This window comes from Lathamus discolor, chromosome 6 (assembly GCF_037157495.1).
Source record: "Lathamus discolor isolate bLatDis1 chromosome 6, bLatDis1.hap1, whole genome shotgun sequence".
Lineage (NCBI taxonomy): Eukaryota > Metazoa > Chordata > Aves > Psittaciformes > Psittacidae > Lathamus > Lathamus discolor.
This window is the reverse complement of record NC_088889.1, coordinates 11593717-11618326: the sequence shown is the minus strand read 5'-3', so window position 1 is coordinate 11618326 and position 24610 is coordinate 11593717. Positions and strand designations below refer to the sequence as shown.

The 24610-nt window shown below is 44.6% G+C and overlaps 1 long non-coding RNA gene across 4 annotated transcripts; it reads right to left on the bottom strand.

The window, feature by feature from the left end:
- Positions 1-1945: 1945 nt before the first annotated feature.
- LOC136017532 (uncharacterized) lies at positions 1946-23856 on the bottom strand. 4 transcript variants are annotated; one of them, XR_010613951.1, is made up of 8 exons: positions 23431-23856; positions 13421-13486; positions 10903-11073; positions 10403-10556; positions 7973-9084; positions 5955-6066; positions 3334-3458; positions 1946-2174 (listed from the first exon to the last, which is right to left on the bottom strand). It is a non-coding gene; the product is annotated as an uncharacterized LOC136017532 (long non-coding RNA). The 4 variants fall into 4 exon arrangements; XR_010613950.1 differs by having other exon boundaries at positions 10403-10457; XR_010613953.1 differs by lacking the exon at positions 5955-6066 and having other exon boundaries at positions 10403-10457.
- Between the last annotated feature and the right edge of the window lie 754 nt (positions 23857-24610).

Genomic DNA, 24610 nt, shown 5'->3' with positions numbered 1-24610 from the left:
AGTTCAAATACATTCAATCGACAAAGGTAACATTGAACAAATGTTAAGGATGCACAGTTAAGTACTCCGAAGTCCAAGCCATCAAATATCCATGCAGCAAAACCAACCTTGTGCCTGCTCCCCATCCCCGTGATTCCCATGTAGATTTTAAACATTTCATAGTCCCTCAACAATATAGATCAAGTGTGAGACTGCTTACAATGCTCCTTAATTGTCTGAATGTCCTTAATTGTCCTTCGCCTCTCTAGGAAATTTATGTCAGATTTGGCAAAGACAGTGATGTGTCTTATACAAAGATGTAGGAAAAGCTCACCAAGGTGAGCAGAAGCCCTGGCTGGGCAGGACTGCCAGTCATTTTGACATGGATCTGTGGAAAATGCCTTCATCTGTCTGGGCAGGACGGCTAAGAATGAGGACAATGCTGATCCCCAATTGTGGAAATGAAGCTGAGCATAGCAGAGGGGGAAGCTGGGGTTGAAAAGTGAAGGTACAAAGGGGAGTCATTTAGCAAATAAATGTGACACAAGAATTTCAATCAAAGAACGTGCAGAAAACACAGTTTTAATTGCTTATGCCTCAAGGCCATGAGCTTGGGTAACAAGCAAGGAAAATAAAGTTGCAGGCTTCTAAGCAGAAATCCTATATTTGGGGACTCTGGTTTCTAGAAGACACCTCCTAAAACCTGGATGTTACACATGCACTGGATATAGTAATCACAGATATGAACAAGGAAACAGGAGGCTGTGGAAGGTACCTGGAAGCATGCCCTAACGAATAATCACAGACAAAATATTAGAAGATGTATTAATACATTCCTGGTTCAGACCACTAAAACCTCATTAGGCATCAGGAACTATAAAAAGATAGAAAATGCAGAGCAAAGAGGGGCCCTGGTAACGATGATATACACGAGGAGTCTCATTTTGCCACTATTAAATTATCAAATTATCATCAGGTTTTATAATTACTTTCTATGACAATTTTCTAGAATCAAGCTATGTATGCTACACGCAGCATGGAAAAAGATATGTGTATCATAGAATCATAGAATCATAGAATAGTGTTGGAAAGGAGCTCAAGATCCTCTAGTTCCAACCCCCTTGCCATAGGCAGGGACACCTCACACTAAACCATCCCACACAAGGCTTCATCCAACCTGGCCTTGAACACCGCCAGGGATGGAGCACTCACAACCTCCCTGGGCAACCGATTCCAGTGTCTCACCACCCTAACAGGAAAGAATTTCCTCCTTATCTCCAATCTAAACTTCCCCTGTTTAAGTTTTAACCCATTACCCCTTGTCCTGTCATTACAGTCACTGACGAAGAGACCCTCCCCAGCATCCCTATAGGCCCCCTTCAGGTACTGGAAGGCTGCTATGAGGTCTCCACGCAGCCTTCTCTTCTCCAGCCTGAACAGCCCCAACTTCCTCAACCTATCTTCATACAGGAGGTGCTCCGGTCCCCTGATCATCCTTGTGGCCCTTCTCTGGAATTGTTCCAGCAGTTCCATGTCCTTTTTATGTTGAGGACACCAGAACTGCACACAATACTGCAGGTGAGGTCTCACAAGAGCAGAGTAGAGGGGCAGGATCACCTCCTTCGACCTGCTGGTCACGCTGCTTTTGATGCAGCCCAGGATACGGTTGGCTTTCTGGGCTGCGAGCGCACACTGCCGGCCCATGTTCATTTTCTCATTGACCAGCACCCCCAAGTCCTTCTCTGCAGGGCCGCTCTGAATCCCTTCTCTGCCCAACCTGTAGCTGTGCCTGGGATTGCTCCAACCCAGGTGTAGGATCTTGCACTTGTCATGGTTGAACTTCATAAGGTTGGCATCAGCCCACCTTACAAGCGTGTCAAGGTCCCTCTGGATGGCATCCCTTCCCTTCAGCGTATCAACCGGACCACACAGCTTGGTGTCATCGGCAAACTTGCTGAGGGCGCACTCAATCCCACTGTCCATGTCAGCGATGAAGATGTTAAACAAGACCGGTCCCAACACCGATCCCTGAGGGACACCACTCGTTACCAGTCTCCAGCCGGACATTGAGCCATTGACCACAACTCTTTGTATGCAGCCATCCAGCCAGTTCTTTATCCACCGAGTGGTCCATCCGTGTAGTGTAACATTCAAAGGGTTTTTTAAGAGCTGGCTGAAAATCTCACTGCAAATTCCTGGCATAAAGTGAGAAGAAAGAAAGTATATGAGTATTACAAAACAGGATAAGCAAGATGGCCCAGATAATTATAGACATGTCAGTCCAACATCAATGCTGGAAAAAGTAACAGAACAGCTGTTATGGAAGTTAATCAAGAGAGAACTAAAAGAAGAAAATATAGTTGGTGCTGGTTTGCAAAACTAATTACCTCCTTTTTGGACAAGATTCCTGGTTTAAGTCTCACAGGAAGCTTCAGCAGCACCCACCACTGTCTAGCATCCCCAAGCCCCATAGTATCCCTGCGACCAGGCAGTAGCCATGATGCATTCACTGCTTGCAGCAACACTTTGAAACCTCTTAATCAGCTGTTTTCATCCATTGGGTATGTGACATAGTCACATTTTCTAGTTAATGGTCCTGTGTGTCATGGCATTACCTGTCCCTCCATGTGGTGACACCATGGCCATACGCTCTCAGCAGGTGAGCGGGGTGCCATCAGGCACTGGCTACTGGTGCTGCAGGACCAGGGACCAAACCCAGCGGGACCACTGCTGGGTTTGGGGCTGATGTTATGCAGACCGGAGGAGCAGTAAGTGACAAAAGAGGCTGAGTAACCAAGGCAGGGAAATCTGGAATGCATGGTCACATAATCTTTTTAACATGTCCACATGCAGCCTCATGATGAAAACAAGGTACTTGTCAGCAAGACTGGGAGATCTACGTGCTAAAATGGGTGGCAGTGTATTGTTGGTAATCAGCTAAATGGAGCTCCCAGGGCAGTACTGGTGACAAGGACAAATGATCCTTGTGCAGGAGTGCCCTGAGTCAGAGCAGAGTGGTCTAAACACATTTCCGGCTCCTGTGGCACTGCTGCCTCCCATCCTGGAGAGGTGCAGGAGTCTAGGGAGACTTTGCGGGAACAGGAATGCTGAAAAAGCCAAAATCCACCATCGAAGGCAACAGGCCCCTGTCCTGGTAGAACTGCTGATGAGAGAGAGAAGGGGACATGTGATAGTTTTCTATAGAAAGGAGCAGAAATGTGGTGAAAGGGGAATTTTCTGCTTAGCAGGGTTTGATGGAGGTCAGCACACTGCTAGTTGAAACTGATGCACCGATATCAAGCAGCTGGCCACACTTCTCCTTTGTAAGAGTAATTAAGAATCCAGCAAACTTACCATGGACATGGGAATTTTTAAACCAGGGCAAGATTGATTCTGTTGTTGTTGTTGCTATTGTTGTTGTTGTTGTTCAGCAGTGCTCTAGCTCAGTCTGGAGTTCATCGAGGGACCTCCTGAGGCCTCTGTTAAGAAGAAAGTAACACTGGTCCCTTCTGGCTTTATAACCTATAAATCCATTAATCTGTGGATAAAGCCCAGGCAGTGAATCTGAACAGTTAACAGGATAAGTAGAGACTGAATTATTGTGCTTTAACTGAGATGAGGAAAAGCAGAGTTATTCCCAACACCATAAAACTTGGTGTTGGGAAGAGTAGTGGAGACCTTTTAAAGATAAGACAACAGCTCTTCCCAAAACAGACTGTTTGCAGGCAGCTATGCACAGGTGATCAGGGACAGACCCACAAAGAAGCCCCCTCACACCTTTCTGAAGGAAATCCATTTCCCATCCATGGGAAAAAAAACCCAGAGAGAATATGGGTTAATGAGAACATTTTTAATGAACTGAGGTGATCACCAGGTAGCCTTTACATGAGGGAAGGAAGCAGAGGGGAAAGCACAAGCTGAGCAGCAGCTTGTTTGGACTCAGCTCAGTCTCTGCCTTCACACTAGAGCTCCTGGGAATACTTGTTGCTGAGAGAAACAGAAAAAAATGCTGCAGTTGGTGAAGTCTTCAGTATCATGTTCTGCTTGGAGGATGCGGCTGGCAAGGTCAATGCATCCCTGCCTGCCATGGATGCACCACCAGAGCCACCCCCTGGAAGAGATGCACTGGTGGCTTCTGAACTTCACCTGTAAATGCCAATCCACAAAATGCAGTTTTAAAGGAGAGGAGGGAGAAGCAAGTAAGTAACAGGATCAGAGTTTCACATTGTCGTGAGATTCTAGGGAGGAAAGTTATTATTTTTGTTGTTGTTTTTCAGGAAAAAAAAAAAAGAAAAAAGAAACAAACCACAAAATGCAACATCTTCTCTACCTTTTGTATCAGTGGCAGATGTGTTGACCACTAACTGCTTTTCAGGCTCCTCCTGCATTGAAAATGGCTTGCCAGGACAAATTGTGATTGTAATGAGCCAAGGGATGTGGTGCTGCTCTGTTGGCTTGTAATTATGCCTCCTACATGAGACGACATCAGCAGACAATAGCCCAAGGAAATGTCCTTCACCTCTTCCATGCACATACATATTTTCATGGCAGAACTCATGCTGCAAAGCTGCTGGCAAAGACCCTATTTCTTTCTATTCCCCAGCAAAACTAGAAGTGAGTCAGGCAAGGTCACTGGAAGTAAAGCACTCGTCTGAGGGTGTCCAGCACATCTGCTTCCCGCTGCAGTCGGGTAAGCATAGCACAGACCTGGGGAGCCTCACACAGCCCTGAGCACTCTCCTGCTCTCTGCTGCATTCAGAGCCATCTGCTCAGCATGCGGCAGCTGCAGCCCTGTGCCCACACCAGCACCTGTAAGTGCCGCTCAGCAGCACCAGCCACGGGTGCACATGGGGCACGTTTCCCACACAGCTTTCTTTGGGTTGGAAAGGCACCATACGGATTCTGGTGAGTCTGGGTATGTTTCTCAAAGTGCCCTCTTACAGTTTCACACATCATCAGTTTGGTACTTTGAGATTCTTCCACTGGGAAAAGCAAATTCATTTTCTTACAAAATAACTACTGGGGTTAGATGTCTTAAGTAAAATTCTTTGGTGGTTTTGGGAGGGATTTTTTTCCCTTTTTTTTTTTTTTTTAAGTTAAAATGTCTGGCAATAAAATATTTTCCAAGAAAAAGTACTGTTTTATCATGTCACTTTTTTTTTCTCCATCTCCAAATGAAGTCTCACTTGCTCCAAAGCTCCATAGAGCAATCCAGTGGTGAGGGCTCTGCCTGGCACAATGCACAGATTTGGATGGGAGTCTCCTATATCACAGCAAAGTACTCTGTCCATGGGGTACAGACAGTCCTAGAGTGTTGGCTGCTGAGTATCCTTTTTAATTCTTCATAAAACTGAAAGGACTGGTTTTTGTTCTATAAGAAGGGCAAGCAAGCAAGTCACATCCTTTGCCCTGCAAAAAAAGGAAATACTGGGTGCTGGAGTTCGCTGTACAGCTGTGTCAAATAGAAGTCCTCTCTGTTAGGAAAAATGCGAGCACAGCACAGGAAACCTCAAGAGCAGAAAATCTCGTTTCCTTCTCCCCTCACCATCTTCACAGCAGAAAATCTGCCCTTAAAGCTTACAGAGTGAAACTTCACCCCCCATCCTGGTTCCTGATGGGCGCACATGATGGCACATTATTTAATTGCCCAGGTTTATTTTTTTCTACAGGGCACTGCTCTGCTCCCAATTCCCATCATTAGGACAACCCTCTGGAATGTGAGATCAGAGGCTTTCTGCTTGGATCTCTTTATCAAATAAATGAAAAATCTTTTCTGCACTAAATGACTTTACAGTCTCATGTCCCACAGCACAGAAGGACAAACGCTTGGTTCTGCTGTAATCTTGTTACCTGCAATTCTCCCAGTGACGTTCCTGAAAGGATTTTATGCCAGTATTAAACACACTAGACCTCTAGGCGATGAACTCACCAGGAAACTGGGGGTCACTGAGGTAACACTGCACCCATTCCCCTACCTGGCATAAGTAACCCCTCTCCAGATCCACTGTGGTCCGGCCAAGAGACAAAACCAGGCATGCAGAGGTGCTGCTTCAGGTCTCCTCTTCCTCTTTCTCTCAACATAAGCCTCTGCAAAGTAGGGTTTATTTCTGGCATGGTAATCAAGACACCTGTTAATCATGTCTAAGCACTGAAATTAAGACCTGACCTGATAAGTAAAAATGTCATGGTTTAACCCCACTCAGCAACTAAGAACCAAGCAGCCACTCAGTCACTCCCTGCCACCCCTGGTGGGAGGGGGAGGAGAATCAGGTAAAAAGCCATAGGTTGAGATAAGTACAGTTTAATAATTGAAATAAAGTTAAATATTATATGTTGTGGTTTAAACCCAGCCACACAGCTCGTCCACTCACTCCTCCTCCCTTTTCTCCCTCTTTCTTTCCTTCCCCCCACCCCCTGCCTCCCCACTCCTGGAGGGATGGGGGGGAGAATCGACAGAATGTAACTCCCGCAGGTTGAGATAAGAACAGCCCAGTAACTAAGGTATAACACAAATCACTGCTGCTACTACCAATGATAATGACGATAAGAGAAAATAACAAGGGAAGAGAACACAACACCACCACCGAACGAGTTCGACCCCCCCAAAGAGAGCCCGTGCCCTTCCGGGTAACTCCCAGTTACCTCCCTGGGCATGACGTGCTGTGGTATGGAATACCCTCTTTGGCTAGTTTGGGTCAGGTGTCCTGTCTCTGCTTCCTCCTGGCCTCCCCTTGTCCCTGGCAGAGCATGAGGCTCACAAAGTCTTTAGTCAGGGTAAACATTACTTAGCAACAACTAAAACCATCGGTGTTATCAGCTCTGTTCCCAGGCTGAAAGTCAAAACACAGCGCTGCAACAGCTACTAAGAAGGAGAAAAATTGACTGCTACTGCTAAACCCAGGACATTATAATAAGATATGTAATTTTTAAAGGGAAATAATGAGAGAGAAATGAAACCCAAGACAGAAAAGTGATGCCTGGTACTGTTGTTCATCACCTACGCCCGATACCCAGCCTGACCTGAACAGCCATCGGTCTCTTCCAGGTAATCCCCCTCAGTTCACATACTGGGCATGATATGCTGTGGTATGGAATACCCCTTTGGCTAGTTCAGGTCAGGTGTCCTATCTCTGCTTCCTCCCAGCTTCCTATGCGCCTCTCCACTGGCAGAGCATGAGACTGAAAAATCCTTGACTGGGGTAAGTGCTACTGAGCAACAATTAAACCATTGGTGTGTTATCAGCATTGTTCTCAGACTAAAGCCAAAACAGAAGAAAATTAACTCTACGCCAGCCAAAACTAGGACAAAAAGGGGTGGCAGTTACCCAATTTTCATATCTGTTTATTTTGCTTTTGGTATTGATGTCTGTTTCGGGTTTTGTTTATTCTAATCTGCATTGGTAAATTATGCCCCAACTCACATTTGCAATATAAAGATAGAGAAAAAAAGAAAATGTAAGAGGGCTGGCAGCACTTCCCCAAACCTACAACCTCAGGTATGGGAACTGTTGTACATTCACCAGGCTGAAACCTGGGCTCACCTAACAGAAGGGTAATAGAGGGTGAGAGGCCCAGACATGAGCCTGAGCTCCATTTTTAATGTTTTGGGCATTCTTCAGTGCATTTAAAACCTGGCTTTCATGTGCAGACTGTAGGTACTGCATGCTGCTAGACAATATTTCACTGCTCCCACAAAAGACTGGTACCCAAGGACACGTTCTTGCAAGTAGTATTTTACCAACCATCCCTCTGCAGCTGCAACTACCTTGTCCAGGATGAGGTACAGCATCCCTTAAAGATAGACAGGACAACTCACTACAGCATGCTTCTGGCAGAAAGTTAATTAATCCTGTTTTGCAGAGCTGTGCCAGCTGAATCCTCAGTACAATGGTTACAGAATTGTCATTGCCAGAGTTTCTTTTTATTATAGCCCCAGAGTAATTAAAACATAATTACTTCACTTGCAGTAAAGCTGGATCCCCTTGTAGCCTACCTGAAAAGCCTTTCATTTCCAGCTGTTCTCCTCAGGCCGTGGGAGCAGCTCATCAGACAGGTTTCTCTGGCAGAGTTGTAGAATATTATGGGCAGGCTGAGGGTCTGTCAAGCTGGTTGCCTTTGCAATAGCTCTGTTATTACCGCTTACTAAATGTCAAACAATCATTCTTTTGCGTTTATGCTTGAGTAAGACCTCTGAACTTGCAGCAAGGCTTCAAATGAATCACAGCCAGCAGGTAGCATTACTGCCTGCCTTTTCACCCTTGCTGTCACAGAAGTTGCATGTTCATTCTTTACCCAGAAGTCATGGGAAGGAATCACCTACATGGCCTGCAAAAGACAAATAACATCAGCCACAGCAACTTTACTGCTCCTTGTTCAGAGCAGCATGTGTTTCTGCACCAGTGACGGGACTCACACTGTAATGCTATGGATGCACACAGCACACGTACTCAGGTGATTACTAAGCAGGAACACACTTCCCTACCCTGTGCAGAAAGAGCAGGGTTTGAGTGCTAAGGCACCACAGATTATTTTCACTTCCATGTAATGACATTTTAGGGTATTCACAGGGTAAAGAAGGCTAAAAACCATTTGTATGCAGCATCTGCTTTTCACTATTAGACTAGATGAAGTCTAAGTTGCACTGCAGAAACTCCCTTTAACACATCTGCCTAGTACATTGTCCATCTGAGCCTTGTACACTGGGGACTTCTAAACCACTTTATACCCAGCCATGCCAGCCTCCCTGCTGCATATCTTGGTATTGTATTGTCTTACCTTTGTGCTTGTGAGTTACCTTACCACAAGAGATGAATGTTTGCATTGTTCAAGCAGGGCTGGTAGGTAGCTGGAAGCCTTGTGGTATCATGACTGCACAGGGCAGGGGTGATGCTTCCCAGTGGTACCCAGCAAGACTCTCACCCTCTGTAGCAAGGTCTGTACAGGCATCTGTCTGCGTGCTGAGCCAGGCTCCGCAGAAGGTGCCTGATGAGCCTCACCTCCCGCTCCAGTGCTGTACCATGCTGAGGGAGAGCTGCCCATGTCATTCATCTCCTGCAGGACTGCCAGTGCCCACTGGACTGCCCCACCATGCGCTCACACCTGCACCTGTACGACAAATGAATAAAAATGATGTAAAAACCTGTTTGCAAACCCAGGGGGTCAGGCAGGTATGAGTGCTGCCCCTGAGAGCATGCTTTAAAGCTTCATGATTCAGCAAAAGCAGAACACCTCAAAGGCCATGGATAATTCATTTACTGCCATTTTCAGATGAAGCTAAATTTTGAAGAGAAATTCAGATGATATATGTGATAATCCAGGTGATCTATGTGACTTGAAGTATTGGAAAGCCTCAGGGTAAAAGGAAAAAAGAAAAAAAAGATCAGTGAGAAGAAAACAAACAGAAAAAGCTAAAATAAACGAAGAGAAAAGGAACATTATATTTTCAACCTCGTAAAGCAAAAGCATTAGTAAATAGATGCTTAAGGCTATAAAACAATAAAAAGATACAAAAGGCACAGAGATGTTGCTTATTTTATAACAAAATAATTAATACTATTATTATTGTGTTGGCCTCAGTTGAACTTTCAGATATTCAGGCAACCAAATTCCTGAAGTTATAACAACATTACTGAACAGGACTACATCATTTGATACTGTTATTGCTTCCCCTGTAAGCAATACATCAACTTTCTTGAATTTTATCCCATATAATGAGACAAACTGTTATGACAGCAAGACATATGCATCTTGTGTCTAGAAATCTCTGAAAACCACCTGTTTGGGTTTGTTCATCATTAAGTGGATTACAAGGAAAATAAACCTCAATGTTTCCTCCAGACAAAACACTTCAGAAGGTAACAACAGTTTAGAAAGTTTGAATAAGCAAGATGTTTAAAATTCCAATGCTACACAAAACAAAATGAGCATTTCCAATTACAATGTGACGAGAAGCTGTCAGTGTGGGGAAGGGTCAGGCCCTGCTGCAGAGCAGCCATCAGTTGAAGATCTCAAGACAGATTCTTGGTTGTGTTTGCAGAAAAGCAGCAAAAAAGGGTGACCCAATCTCCTACTTTCTGGTTCAAGGAGGTGGCTCCAGCACAGCCTAGCACAGGGCCTGGTAGTGGCCAGGGACATCTCTGCCCGGGGTTCCCTCCTGCAGTGGTGTTCTGCCAGGAGATGTGCTGCAGAGGTATTGGCGAGGCTGGGTTACTACTGCTGGTCAATGCCTATGGCCACAGGCTGGGGACAACACTGGACTTCCCTTTTCACTGGCCAGGGGTACATCTTATTCTAATTTTGGCTGGGAGGCTGGGATAGAGCTATTTTTCTTCCCAGTGGCTGGCACAGTGCTATGTTTTGGCTTTAGTATGAGAACAATGCTGATAACACACCGATGGTTTAGTTGTTGCTCAGTAGCACTTACCCCAATCAAGGACTTTTCAGTCTCATGCTCTGCCAGTGGGTAGGGGCACAGGAAGCTGGGAGGAAGCAGAGACAGGACACCTGACCCGAACTAGCCAAAGAGATATTCCATACCACAGCGCGTCATGCCCAGTATATAAACTGGGGGGAGTTACCTGGAAGGAACCGATTGCTGCTCAGATAGGGCTGAGTATTGGGCAGTAGGTGACAAATAACAGTAATGGGCATTACTGCTGGGGCTTTTTAGTTGTCTGGTTGGTTGGGTTTTAATATCTCTCTTTTTATTATTTCCCTTTTCATTATTATTAGAATTATATTATACCTTATTTAATTATCAAACTTTCTTAACCCCCAGATTTTTACCAATTCTCCTCCCCTTCCCACTGTAGAGGGACAGAGTGAGCGAGCAGGTGCACAGTACTTAGTTGCCAGCTGAGTTTAAACCAAGACAGATGTATTCATAGATCAGCGGAAGGTGCTAGTTATTAACATTGACTTTACCCATCCATGAGCCTCATTTGCTTTCCCAGAGGTCAGATGCGCCCCAAGGATCTCCACTGAACAGAATCTTCACAGTCTTTGCAATGATGAGGACACACAGGATGGGAAAGTACTGGAGTAGGTGACCTCAGGTGTAGGATTTTTTATGTGGTCAGATAAGGCCTAGGTTTTCTGAAAAAGAAACATAAATAACATGAAATTACAAGCATTCTGTCTGTGATCAGTGCAGCATTCATCAGGAGAATGGCAGTGGGTCTCATGAGAAGCCTTCAGAAGAATCTCTTGGGACGGGTCTTTGCAAGTCTTCCCTTGGTATCTCACTTTCAGTCAACACAGATCATGTAACTACAGGCGAGCAGGGACCAAGCCAGCTGGGACCAGGGTATGGGTCCAAGGGTCAGTCATTAGGTAGTGAGTAAGTTTTCTTGGGCAGGTGAGGATGAGTCTCCATTCAGAGATCCAGATCTGTATGTTGAACATCCCACAGCTGAGCATGAGGAATGGCCGCAGTTCATCACAGGCTGCAGCCAGTCCAGGGCTCTGCTCCTGCATGGAGCCTAGGGCAAGCCTGATTAGGTTTTAGGGGGCGTCCATTGTACACACGGCTCTATTAGAGACCAACTGTACCATCACATGCAATGCACATACACACCTAGGGCTTATAGATATGTATATACATACAAGTTTATTCATACACTATATGTATTCAATGAAGAGAGCTTAAATCCTGCGGTCTGCAATGTGGTGGGTGGTGGCAGCTGAGAATTTCAGAACACTCGAGAAGTTTCTATTCAGATATTGTTTTATTTCCTATTTGGGATAAAAGGCTATGGGCCCAGACACAAGAATAATATATTATGCATGCTGAGACTTTAGCTTTTATTCAAAATATATAATTTTATAGTGAGTGACATTTTCTAGAGAGATTTATTAAACAGCAAAAACAGTGCCACTTAACATCATGTAGAAACACATTGAGGCACAGTTTTTCTGAGAAGCAGGTTATTTGATTTTCAGCCAGAGATGCAGAATTTCCCCACAGGTTCCTGAGCAGCCTGGGGTTTGGTTTAACTGTTTCTTCCACTTACCACAGCAATCTTCCCCACAAACTGAGCTCTGAACATCAGGTATAGCCTTATCTCAGAGCTTTGCCTCTGGCTGGTGTGCTGATAACTGCCATAGCTGATCACCAGCACTGCAGAGTTCATAGAATGGTTTGGATTGGAAGGGATCTTAAAGATTCATATTATTTGCTCCATAATTACAGATTACAATATTCTGAGTGGACATGAAGTAGTAGGAACAAAGACTTGTCTGGTGTACACCATGTGTATTTAAAGAAACATTAGACCTATTTTTGCTGATGATATCTTTTCCTTTCCCTGTGACCTAATATTTTGTATATCAGTGTTACCTCCATGGGCTGCGTTTCTTGCTACTGGGCTCCATCTCTCCTGTGCTCCATTTCTGCTGTGTCGCCTGCCTGGACACTGCCCCTGCATGGCCTGGCCAGAGGTGAGGGTGCTGGAAGGGACATTTCCCCTGGCTTATGGACAGGGCTTCTCTTCGGCCCCACACATTTGCTTTCTCACACCAATTGGATTTTCCTGAATTCTGGCCATCTTAGAAATTGAATGGGTGCGCAGATCCTCTTCTGAAGAGCTGCTACTGAGCCAGGCATTCACCAGCTTTATTTTTCAGGTGATTGTTTCCTGTCCCATCCCAGTCTATCCTATTTCTACCAAAAGAAGGAACTTTCCATTTGTCCACTCTGAACTGGACACTTGCCTTTTTCATACCCTTTTTCCAGTTTGTTTGGCTGAAGGCAGACCAGAAAATTTCCTCCAGAGCCTCCTACACCAAATCCAAAAAACCCGGCTAAGGCAGAACACACTGTTTCTCCAAATGACATGCAGCTTCATATTAAAAAACTCACATAAGAATTCATTCATATCTCTTGGTATAGAACAGATTAAGAGTACTTGTAGTTTGCCTAACTCTCTTCCAGTTTTGTGGGTTCTGCCTGTTACATTAAGCTCACAGCAGCTGGTTGGGGGATGCTGCTTGTGCTGTAGCTCACACTGGGGTTACCACACCACCCTCACTTGAATAGGCTGCAGCAGGCTGTGATTTAGCCTTTTTCTGAGAAGCAGGTTTTTCAGACCCTGCTGCATTTTGCAGCTCTTTCTGAATCAGTTATTTTTAATTCTCAATTAGTCCATGTGAGACACAAGTAGTTACTTCTTAGTGATAAGACATTACTACTTCTTATCTATTTCCTCAACAATCCAGTAGAGCAAATTAAGGGCAGCCCTGCTGTCCTACACAAATAGATGAGCATCCTGACACTGACCTCACAGCAGCATCTTTGCATACAGTACATATTGAACATCCACTGCCTGAAAACAGGAGTTTCTTAAGCCTCTGGCCTGCAGCGGTGTGGCAGTGCTTAAAAAGTTGCAGAAAATTCTCTAGCAAATGAACTTTCTTCAACAGTCCTGAGCAAACTTGTACCTACCGTGTTGCTCCACCATCCCAAGGCTGAGCAGGCAAGACAGGGGATAATGCCACACTTCTATTCTTCCTGAAAAAGGAAAGAAAAACGAATTAGTGACTTTACTTAATCTCCAAGGATTCCAGCTTTCTGGTCATCAAAACAAAGATGGAGTAAAAAAGGAAACCATTTAAGGGCAAATACTAAGTTACAAACCTACTACAGAGAGGCTTTTCCACTGTAATTCTTCTACATAGCTGGCATTTTATCTCAAGATAGGTAGGTAATTTTTTACTGGTCAAGGGTGCAGCTGTGCAAAGAAGAACATTTTTCTTGGAAGGGTTACACGGTGATAGAATTTTCTTTTAATTCAGTGCACAAAGATTAAGATTTCAGTTGGCAGACAGTGAGAAATTAGTCCAATTTGCACAGTAATTAGTGGTTACAGGTGCCACAGGTGTTGCTTCCTGTACTCACTATGCCTCATTTCCTCAGAGCATTTCCTGCTATGCGGCATCAATTTAACCTTGTTCATAATCTCGGGCAGTTTCAAAATATCTCTGCCAGAGCTACTGCCTTCAGCTTCCTGAATTCTGCTGTGTTGGAGGCTTTCACACTGTTTTTTGCATGGTGTATCATGTCAGTGATTGGTTTCTTACCCATTCAGTTTATTTTAGCTGCCCTTAAAAATCACTTTAATCACTTTGCTTTTGACAGAAGGCATCTCTGACGTTTGACTGGACCAGTTAAGTGAGCCAGCAGAATAATTATTTCAGTGCTGAATATTTGATATTGCTCCAGGACACTGATGTCTGGACTCTTGTCCCGATGATTTTCACAATCACAAAAGAAGACAGCCCAACATAGCTGCTGGAGACACTTGACTACAACATGCCCTAAGCTCCACTGCTAAGAGATTGATTCTAAGAGACTAAGGTGCTGTCAGCCAATGCAGCACGTGCCTGTTCCCCTCCAAAGTCAGGGACTCCAGAGCATCCTCACAGAGATGCTTCTGAAATCTCCCCAGAGCTGCACTCCTTCCTGACTCCAACTGCCCTTCATTAGCAGTTGTGGGGGTTTAAGGTATCTTGCTGTGACATTTTCTTGAAGATTTTTGCTGCTGTATTTTCAAAGTACAGTTCTGGTTGATGCACTTCCTGCCAAAGTTAGTTGATACAGTACCACTGTTCTCTTTATGCCGATATTTGAGGCAAACCTCTCATTAGAACCACTATCAAGACTGTTAATAGTGGTCTGTAACAACTTATGCACAACCAAACCACAATTGATGCCAAATGCTCTTCTGTGGAACAGCAACCCCGTAAACTTTGACGCAGCTCTAAAGAGGAAAGGTGAAAAATCCACTCTTGATAGGGTGATAAAACTTCCCAGCTTTGATTATCTTTAAGTGTATCTCAGGTTGTTGCACAGAAGGCGATAAGATTAGTGAAAGGAAAAGCCTGTCTCCATGCTATTTTTAATTATGAAATACTTCTGGTGTACCCAAACTATCGTGAAACGAAGAGCAGTTTTCACACATGTGTCTGGGCAGCCAGATTTGTGACAGGAAGTCTGAAGACTTGCTCAACTGACAGTACCAAAGTTTGTTCAGTTGGGTAGATTCTGTGCTCACCATATGTATCCCTTGAGTGAGCTCGGCCATACACATCTTTGAATCACAGTAAGACTCTTCCAGCAGCTGGAAGAAGTAACAGCCTACAGACGTTGCATTGCCCACATTTGCAATCTTTTGTTTCTGAAGCACGACAATGGCTGCAGAGTGCTGAGTGTCTGAGAAATCATTTCCTTGTGTCAACAAGAAACAGTTCTCTGCTTTGATCACAGAGCTGGAAGATGTTGAGAGGAATAGCACTGGTTGTGTCACCCTCTGACAAATGCTCAACAATCCACTCCAAAGTGCTGAACTCAAAGATGAGCAGAGTTGTGGGGTCAGAAGCCAGAATGGCCATGCAGCACTCTGCTCCCCAGTGTCAGGAGGAATTTGAAGACTACATGGTGCAAAGTTCAAAGTGCTTCTCCACTCAGTACTCTTCCTGCACTGCCAAGAGACCCAGATGTCAAGGACTTTCTGGACCAAGGAAAGGGAAGATTAAGCACAAGTACTTAAGAAGTGTTCTTAAATATTGCCCAGTGGAAAGAAAATGGTTGTCCTCAGGCCTTAGGTGAAGAAATGTCAAACTCAAACGCCTCCCCAGACCAGATGTTTGCAGAGATCACTCCCACCTGACTTGTCTGAGACTGGAAACAGCAGCAAGGTCTGCCCTTTGCCATTGCTTTCTCATTGCTGGAGCACTTCAGATGTCAAAAGAGGGTATAGGAAGCACAATACTGCTGAAAAGCCTGCATACTAGTTGACAACATCAGGATACATCTCTACGATGCTGCATCTGTTCTCCTGCCTGTGGCCATCAATACTTGCTGGCACAATTGATTCCATCAGGGTTATGATGACAGATATAGATCGTTCCCAAGTGCAGCAGATGCATGTGATCTAGCAGCTTTCATACCAGACTTCCTTTCCCAAATCTGAACATAGATTGCTTTTAAAAAAGAGCAATGCAGTTAAGAGCCGAGCAGCCTGTTACGAGCATAATCCCTGCACTCTAGCATTAGTGCTAAGCCTTTGGAGCTGCAAACAACCTAAAGGCAGGTAGCAATATGTCCACATCAGGATAGCAGGTAGTGGTTTTGGATTTGCCTTTCCATTAAAGACATTTTAATTATTTACATATTCAGATGGACATTTTTCCCAGTCTGGTTTTCTAGGTTTCATGTAACAGAAATTCTGTATAAAGACCACTTCAATTAAAGACAGGAGCCATAGTCACTTTCTGAGGTTCCACCTTTCCAATTCCAGACTAGGTACATACAGGTCCTCAACTTGCTGCAGGGGAAGCAAACAGTGGATGCCATCTTTGCCAACAAAAGGATTTTTAGGGAAATGCCAGCCCACCTATCCATTTTAGTCCCCTTCTTTTGGCATACCTGATGGAAGCAGAGATAAATGTCTGATCTGCACACTTGCAGATGACATTGCACATGACATTGGGTTGCCAGGGATTGCCATATGATTTATTCAACCTGCTTTTACTACTGTTTGTTTCTTTGCTTGTTTTTTTTTTCCAGTCACTAATGGGATGGCCTGAAGACTGAAAGGAAATCTGAAAATTCATTTAAATGACCTTCAAGCAAATGTGAACTGCTTCAGAAAATCTGCCTCAAGTTTCCACCATCAGCTGGTGAGCAGGCAGATGAAGTGTAGAATTATCATGCACAGGTATTTACATATTAGATTATTCATCTTAATTAGTATCTAAAGTTTTGCAATATTTGTGAATTTTATAAGGATATATTCATTTTTTCTCTCAAGGAAGCAAACAGCATCGAAATATTAAAAAATGAAATAAGAAAAAGGATATGTTATGCTTCTCATTCTAGGCATATTCACTGGAGACACACAAAGTTTTAATGTTAATGTCTCTGCATCACTACTCCCTGCATGCTAAAGTAGGTTTGGAAATGCTTGAAAGGTTAAAGCTTTTGCAAATTCTGAAACCAGACCATTTTGAAACTATAAATCCTGATCATCCGGGATAGTTGTTCTTGTGTAAAACCTCATGTTTTCTTGAGAGACTGAGCTGAATATTTATGCTTAGCACATCAAACACAAGGAAGGCACAGAGGTTCACTTGTCTGCAGTGGGTATTTGAGAGTTTACTGTTGATAATTAAATCTGGAGATTATAATTAGTCACTTACCCACACTGGAGTGCCCACTTTTTCCTCATTTACCTTTCTAGCAGAGGACTGGTATTAGCTCACCAGTTGCCCTGGAGCAATGTCTTTGTAAATCAACTTTTGTCATTTACGGTTTAATTATGCCCTGGTGGCTCCTGTGTCCCCTTTGCTTTGCCAGTACACGAACTGCTTCACACAAGTGCACATTCTGGTGCATGTGCTGATGAACTGAAACAGGAGACTTTGGAAAGCACCTTCCAACAGCCAACGCTTTGGCCAAATGCCCCAAACCTTGACAAAAGAGTGTAGAACGGCTTTTGGTAACACAGACACTGTGTTTGGAGCTGGGTTTGGTTTGTTCATAAGTGACGCACCAGTGGCCTCACTACAACTCAACCCATTGTTTTAAAGAGAAATAAATGCACCCTGTCCATGGGAAAGTGAGACTGAGGAAGGGAAGCACAGAGGATCACGGATGAGGTGGCGAGCCAGCAAACAAGCAAAGGAGGGGAACAAGCATCCTGGCCTATGACTGAGGAGGCATTTGAGGATGGCCCCAGAGCCAGGCATGGAGAGAATACATCTCAATGTCTCTGGGGAGTGCACTGATAGCTTTGGTTGGCCACTAGAGCACAGCCAATTGTAAGCAGCACATGGGGATGGCATTTTTTACCAGGAAAACACTCGATAAGGCAACCTTTGTGGGATTTCAGACATGCAGAGGAAGAGCACTGGTGCATTCTCTGACCTTTATTCACTTCAGAGCACTGCCTTTTATAGCTTCCAAGCTTGGTCCCGGGCTTAAGCTTTATAATGATTGGTTTCTACACACAATGCAAAGGCAGCTGATTGGTCCCTTCTTCAGCATCAGGGAGCTGTTTCCCTCCTGCAGAACTTCCGCATAGGTGGCCACAACTTTGCTCTGAAGTAACCTGTGAACTAGGCCGTTAATCCTTACTGCAAACTCTAACCAATGGCAAGAGTCCTGGATCGCCCACTTGCCCATTGTTTGTTAAAGAGCCCTCAACAGCTGACAAAGGAGAAACTGAAATGTACTGGGAGGATCTGGTTCTCAGTTCAGGCTGCAATACTTGAAAGATGAAAAACGCCTCCCGGCACAGGGTGTCTACTAAGGGCTTGGAGGTGACCCGGTGAGGGGTCTGACCTCTCTAGCAGGCAGGCTGTGCTCCTTCCTTCCCACAAAGCTGTGGCGGACCCCCCCTCCCCACTGCTACCTTCGCCTCTCCAGCTCCCACTAATCTGTCTCCAGCTCTGCTCTGCAACGTCCCAAATGTTCCTACATATACAACCTCCACTACAGCCACACAGACCAGCCACCAGTCATTCCTGCCCCATGCTTCCCAAAGCGAGGGCAATAGCACAAATAAGGTGTTATCTAGACCTCTCCACAGCTACCTGAAATGCAATCCCTCTTAACATGTGCCTTGTGATCACTGTTTTCATTTTCCCAGCTACGTCAACACTTTAACTCTCACAAAAGAGAATTCTGTAGAAACCTGCTTTCACCAAATACAGTTTTCAGTGTTTTTCATTTCCCCTTAAATAAACACCTTCCTCATACAGTGAAACAAAAACCAGGGAGAAAAAGAAGAATAAAACAAACATAAAACCCTAAAGCCCAGCCTCTCCACAAACACCTCCAACAACCAGCAACTATTTGTGGCTCTTGTGACTTCGATAAGCCAGAACAGAACATACAGCTTTATTGATTTGGCTGTTGCAGGGGCATTTGTAAACATTTTCTTGGCTCAGATGAGGCTTTCAATGTCTCGCTTGGTTTTACTGTTGCTTGCCAAAACAGAAACAAAATAATTCAAGGCTTTGTTTAGGAAGTTTAACCTGTCATGTACTACCCTGGCCCTCCTGTCACTCCTGGACTTTCTGACTGACTGAGTGGCAGGTTTGGAAGACACAACAGCCCATTTCTCCCTGTTTTGCCTTTCATGTCCTGCCTCTCATTCAACTTAACAGAACCTGAGCAGAATGCATACACATAAAAGCATCTGAACACTGCACAAGTCACACCTACACCTCACCCTAAAAGCAAATGCCTCCTTTCGAAATTGCATTCACCCACTTGCAGAATAAATTCGGCTCTTGTCTTCTCCTGAGCTCTCATCTCTCTTTCACCTACAAGGCACAGTTCAGCAACCATGGACAGCACACTTCACTGTCGCAACACACAGCACATCTTACTGGTAGATAAAACTGAACAGCAAAGGATCACACAGAGACTGATGCCAGAAAACACACAAGAATATTTAATTCACATAGGAATATCTAATACCACTACTAGCAACACAGTGTTGAACTGCAGAATGCCAGAAATAAGGACTGTTATTGTAACTGCTGGGAACAGAAACTGCCTGTAGCATCTTGCCAGGGGTCACTGCTTCCCAATTGAGTCTCCTAGGTATACGATGACACAGAACCACCGGCCCAGCTTCAAAGATGCAGATACAAAAGTCTTGCATTGAGCCTACCTTTCTGCTTTTGAGCTAGGACACAAGGGATGGGGATTCAGGGATGTTCTCAAGCCATGCACCTAGAAGTCTCTTTACATGGGGAGTGCTCCAGCGCTTTACCCCAGATGCAACTGATTAAAAGTCTTGCTGCCACAAGGCAACTTTTTTTCATTTGCAAGCAGAAATAAATGATAATTTTGAACCACTTCTCACTCCTGCTCTGTAAACCCAGACTGACTATTTTCATGTCAAAAGAAACCCAGTCTTGTCACACCAAGATGGTGAACAAGTCTCACACAACAGCTATGAACAAGTGCAATTCATCCTCCCTATACAGGATGAGCAGAGAAACATTTTCTCTGGAGGAAGGTGAATGTTTGGCTGTGTGGGGGAAATCCAAACACTTGAACTGCTGCAGGATCCCTGCTTGGCAGGAGCCATCAGACTGCCTCCACCTCCCCTCTGAGATGAGCATCTTAACATCACTAAAAATAGAAGTTAATGGTTAGGTATTATACAAATAACAGCTGAAACAAGACGTGATTTAGCTACAGAATTTTAGCTCTTCTAGTGGAGAGGAAATTGATTGAAAAGAACCTGTTTCCCCACACCTAGGGTATCCTTACAAAGCTGGTCCCCTTTGCCAGTGTTATTTAATTCTATAGCATCTATACCAGGTGTCTTCTGCTATCACCTAAGTAAAGCATTATTTGTTTCCTTCCCATCACAATATAAAGCATTGCATTTTTTGCTTTTGTGTGCATTTGTATGCTTAAATTTATGGTTTGAATTATTACAATTGTAGGAAAATTTTTCTGAGTCAGTATGCTGTTTTACTTCAAACAACTTGTGTGTTTCAAGAAATGTGCAATTTAAGAAATGGGAGAAGCAGGTTCAGCCATCCTACCAACAGCATCTGCAGATAGCTTACCTCAGCAGTGACTGCAGTGCTAAGCCCTCACCTCAGCCACTGCTGGCTGCTAGTGGAGCGAGGAGAGCCCTGCTTCGTACAGTGATCAAAGTATGGTCTTGCATTCTCTCTGCCCTATGGAGACCTCTGGCTCCACAAACAGCTGTTAAAAGCAACCAAAGAGAAGGAAAAAAGCTAGAGAAAAATCAAAAAATAAAACAGTGCATGGGAGCAAAGGAGAGTACAGCTGTGACCTAAGGTCAGGGGCATTTAATTGTACCTATTAACACAAAGACATAACCTTTGCCTCTTCCCTGCTCCTGTCCAGCTGAGTCTGAACACCAAAACTTTTTCTCCCTATAATGATCTCTGACCACCATTTGTATGTCTCATTCCTCAGCTCCATCTTCTGAACTCTTGTCTTTTTTGTCTGAGCTTAAATAAGCATCATCAGTGCTATATCTGTATCCACCCATTTCCCTCTCTGCCTGCCTATGCTGAGTGGCTAACAACACATCTGACTGCTTTTGCCCTTGCCAGAAGTGCAGGAGAGTGTGTGGTGCTTCATCCTGAATTTTGATCCTTTCTTCTCCTCTAACCCCAGCCACATAGTTTCACTGTGTTTAATGCATGGGACTGATCCAAGGAGTCACTCAGCAATCAGATCTTCCCAAGGCTGAGGACAGCAGTGAGTAGGATAGAGGTGTCCTCCCTGGCAGAATTCCTAGCTCACCCCTCAAGGCATCCTGGACAAGCCAGCAGGCCAGGGGTTCCTCTGCAGCATCAGGAAAAGCAGACTCAGCTGCAAACTCACCCACCCTTTCCACCCCTGGTCCCAGGGGCAACAGTCTCCTGTATCAGGAATGACCAAGCTTATCTGCTTCTCCGAGCATCCCTCCTATGGTTGCAGAGCCAACCCCAGAGTGGTCTGATGGGGCAGGAAGGTGGCAACTATCAAAGCACCGCAGGCCAGGTAATAGCCAGCATAGGGCAACCTGGCTGATGGCACTGCATTGCTGCATAACCAATGGTGGGCTTACAGTGAGCTTGTGTTGAGGTAATGCTGGGGGGAAAACCATGGCTGCAGGGAGCTGTTTTGATGGGGAAGCAGCCAGCAGCAGAGCTGGTATGAATCACTGCCAATTACCAGGGTATCTAAAATTACATGAAACATCTACGCAGTCTGAAGAATTACAAGCTAAGTAGCAGGCAGTTTTCTCCCTGATGCCAGCAAGCTGCAGGCATGATCTGATTTGGTTTTATCAATTCCAAGCAAAAAAATACTATGGTTGCTCTGCCTGGGTTGTACCAGCAAATGCCTTACCAGGCTGCAGCCACTGTCACAAGGCTCTTCCTCTGCCATTGCTCCACTTCCATGGGCTGCTCTTGTGATTCTCCCTGCTACCATACAAACATCTTGTATGCATATACAAGTGCCTTTCAGACCCTTTTCTCACCCCACTTACCAAGGTGAACACTGTAGGGGAGTGAAGGACCATAAATTTCTGGTATTCCCTGACCCTTATAAGTGTTGAGCCCTAGGAGGGCAGCCACCACTGCCACAGCACCAACACCAGGCTCCTGCAAGGGCTTCCCAGGAACTCACCTGGTTAAAAGTAGGTGATGTTTCTGATCTCCCACATCATTTCTCAGAGCACAGTTCATTCCTGGACGAGCATCTCATCCTCCTCTTCAGGCAGGAGTGCTGCTGAGCAGGCAGTGATTTGCCTCTCCAGAAGCTTTTGAGGAGATGCTCCAGCACTGAGACCAAGCTCTCTGCTCCCCCATTCCTTTGCTGAGGCTGCACAGGCCAGCACCTTGACCCTGATGGGAACCCCACAAAGTACAAGCCCCAGCAAAGAGGAGGGCACTTAGTCCCTGCAGCACTGGTCCTCGTGCTGCAGTCTGCAGACAGTTGACATTGTCCACCCCCCTTCAGGGTATCTTGCTCTCACCCATGACACCATAGCACATAGTACTAGTTTCTAGTAAAACATACATGGGCAGAAATGTTCTGTAATATGTTAAAAATAAGCCTATATATTTTTAGAATAGGTAAATCAATAGGAAAAAAGCAAACTCTCACTGACTTGCAGTTAAACATATATATTCTTGTTAGAGTCAGCCACTACATATGTATAGGGATTGTTCTATGACTAAAACATAACAAATCAACATCTTTGATGAAGCAAATAAGGATACTTCATGAATCTAAAAAACCAAATTATTGGATTTCCTGGCACAAATAAGTGTTTTGAATGTTTTGACCCCTTTACTGGAAATATTCAAGGAATGAATTTACAAAATGTATTTGTAGAAACCACACAGAAGCATGCAAAAGAGCAGATGGAGCCAAAATATAGTAGGGGCTGAAGGCACCCTCAGGGCATCCCTGTTTGCATCCTCAAGCATTCAGGGGGAAAGATCTCTTTTAGTCTTTGCACTACAGGTTCAAATATGTAAACTCACTGAAAAGATTATCTGTGAGAAAAAATAACCTGTTTAATAAAATTGCACCTCTCTGTCAAGGAACAGAAACACAGTAATTCAACATGAAAAATCAATTATACCATGGAAAAGGAAAAGCTCATGAATGTAACGTTAAAAAGTGTTTTCACATACTCTGTGAAGTAGCTGTAAAAGCAGATTGTAAGTTTTTAGAAACATGGTTGTTAGCAGATGAAATCTCAGCCAGTAGCAGGCAACAGCCAAGAAGTAGAAGCATTATCACCACCGTCCCTAATTTAGGAAAACATTCTTGAAGAAATCGCTCCAGCCAAATGTGTGTAACATTTGGCTCTGATTTAAATCTCACCAAAAGCAATATGTTATAGGCAAGGCAGGATGGAATTCAAGATCTTTGCTCTTAAAACTACCGACCTTAAGTTTCTTTCAGTTTGGCAGCCACCCTTCGTAGCTTTTTCATGGGACGGTGTGAAGTGAGGATGAGTGTGCCTTTTGGGGCTCAGCTTTCTCTTCAGACCCATCAGGGGCGGGGGAGACCTTCTGGCCCCCTGCATCCCTCCTGCCTTATGCAGTGTTTCGCTCCCAAAAGCTCCTGTGCTGCTGGAATCCTCCAGCCCAGCTCTGTGCCTGTTGCACCGCAGGAAGCAGTTGCCTTGGCTCAGGCTCTCAGAGCACTCATTCCGGCTTTCAGCTCAAGCTCTGGCTTTGAGAACACCCAGCCGCTTTCTTATCTTCAGGACAGATTCAGATTTTTTGTATCATGCTTTGTTATGGAGATTGCCACATTGTAAAGCAATTAAAAATTGAACATAAGCAATACAGCAAAAATGAAACTACAGTCTCTGCCTTGGGGTCAGAGAGTATTTACCCACCATTCCAAGTTATTTTGCAATATGTGGCTCCTCCCTGGGAAGACAGGCCTTTACTCAGTATCACAGACAGCAGGTCTGCCAGCTCCTTTCTGTCTGAATAGTCCCATCTGCATGTTCAGGCTGCAGGATAACCCCTCATCCAACTGAGAACTGCGAATTGGAAGCAATAGGGGCCTGCTGAAAAACGTGCGGTTCTTCCCATTCACTACAACAGCCACAAGCTAGCTCCCCCTGGAACAACCTGCATCCCCCAGCTCTGCTCCAGGCTTGCACATAGGGATGCACAGTGTGATGTTTCTTCAGCTGCCATTCACCAGTGGGCAAGGAGACAGGGTCAAGTACCCAGTGTTACCTGGAGTACCTCAGCCCTCCTACTTGGCTGTCTCACACCCTCTCTTCAAATCCCACAGCTGTGCTCACACAGCTCTGAAGGAACACAGTGTTCCTTTGTCTTACTTGAGATGGCAGTATTTCAGCCAGGATACAGAGACACAAGTATGAATATTGGTTGAGGCAAATATTAGAAAAGGCAGTAAAAGCATTATACAGCACAAAACTCTGACAATTCATGTGAGAATCACGCACACATATAGAAAACAGAAAACTTTAAAACTTCATTAAAAATACGTTATTTCTTTCACACTTAGATCTACCTACCATTAAATACAGCATATCCTTATGCCTCTAAAGAATGCCAAAATAAAAGCAGTAAACAGGTTCTA